This window comes from Accipiter gentilis, chromosome 5 (genome assembly GCF_929443795.1).
Source record: "Accipiter gentilis chromosome 5, bAccGen1.1, whole genome shotgun sequence".
In the NCBI taxonomy this organism is placed as follows: Eukaryota; Metazoa; Chordata; class Aves; order Accipitriformes; family Accipitridae; genus Astur; species Astur gentilis.
The window spans coordinates 39245664-39247490 of record NC_064884.1 but is presented as its reverse complement, the minus strand read 5'-3'; positions in this window follow the sequence as shown (position 1 = coordinate 39247490).

The following is a 1827-nucleotide window of genomic DNA, read 5'->3' as shown; positions in this document are numbered from 1 at the left end:
GTGTGATATTGGCAATTTGTTGAAATGAAAATGAAAGGTAATGATGAATGTGGCACAGTTGAAAGCATAAGTGCTTTCTCTAGGATGAGTAACACACTGCTCAGTGGCAAAACACCTGAAAGGATTGCCCAAAAGCAAGGAGTTTGCATGAGTCTGAGTCTTCATATTTGCTGGTTGTGACACGCACAGAAAAACATCCGTATTCCTTTTTTTCTGTAACAAACCTTTAATCTATTTACAAATGGAAAGAACTCTGAGTGACTCTAAAACCTGCCATAGGGATCTTTTTGTTCATGTCTGGCCTTATTAGCTCTTAGTCTCAAAAGCAGCTCTTTCAGAAGTTTTCATTAGAACTGAATTTTACTGAAAATGTAATTTTAAAAATTACGCCAGAACCTGTAGCAAAGGAAATAAATATTCAGCGACATGACTTCATGTTTTACTCTTTTTTAAGCATTCTCATAGGTTCTGTAGAATCACATCAAAGGGATGGAAATAGAGCCTTAAGGCTCCAGAAATACAGGCACACAGGAAAGATGTGCAGGTTCTCGTGAAGAAATCCAGTACTGCTCCGGAAAGAAACAAAGAGTAAGTGTTGCAAATTCTGTCAATCCCTCTAGCAGCAGCTAGGTAGATGAGATAAAGCAGAAACAAGTCAACAGAGTTCTTGAAGTTTTTAAAATGTCAGATCTTGGAGGGAAGGACAAGGGATTAGACCCTGTGGATGGCCTGTTCTAGGCAAAAAATGTTCTCCTTTCTTAACATATATTTTTTATCTCCCCCCTGCCCCCATCTTTTGTACCAATCACACTGGGAGACATGGTTTACCTCTGAGCAGGACAAAAGCTTTCTTTTGCCATTCCCGACTGATCCCCACCGAAGAGCTTACATCATCATAGAGAAGTCTCCTGACCACACAGCCTGCAGCCTGCATTGTTAAATTTCAGACTGTGTCACTTTTGCTGGACGTTGGCTTTGTTCCCATTATGGAGGCAACAAAGCCTGTGCTTTCGATTGCCTGGGTCCTGTCCTCTAAGACAGGACTTGGTCTGACTTCCTTATTCTGATTAGCTTATTCTCAGACTTTCTGAGGCTCCCTGTCTTCTTTGGACTGACCCACTGTTTCCATGCCTTTGTTGTGTGCCCCTGATATTTATATAACAGCTTCCAAATCTCCTTACTCCTGCTCTGACCTGACTTGCTACCCTCAACATTTTACCTTATGGTTGTTTAATTCTAGATCTCTAACCTTTAGGCTTGAAAGCTGTCCTAGCAGGAGATCTTAGCTACCAACATTCCTGTTCTTGCCCCCTCCACTGTCTGAACCTGACGAATTAAGAAGTCACTCTTTCACTAAGCTGCTCGTTCCCCTTCTTACGCATCCCTTCTTCTTGTAAAAGTTACTCTAACTAGAATAGATGACGTATGAAGTCTTTTATGTCTTTTCCATTGTTGTTTCCAGTGTATTTAGTGTGTACACATTACAATAATTACACTGTGCTTTTGAAATGTAGTTTGGATGATTCTGCAGTTAAGATACTGGAGCCTGAAAGAAACTCAGGTTCACCAGTTTTTGCTAGTGTAAACGGGAAGATAATTAACAGTGGCCCAGTACTCTACATGTCTATACTTGTCTACAGAGAGAGAATTCATGATGTGTTACTGTGGGATAAAGTCAAACTGGCATGAATATAAGATGGATCAGGGGCATAGTGTGGAATATTTATAGAGCACGCATATGCAAATTTTATCTAGGCTACAGAGATTGATTTTACTGCAAGCTTTTATAAATATTTTAGAGGTAAAGGAGAAAAATATGACATTTTG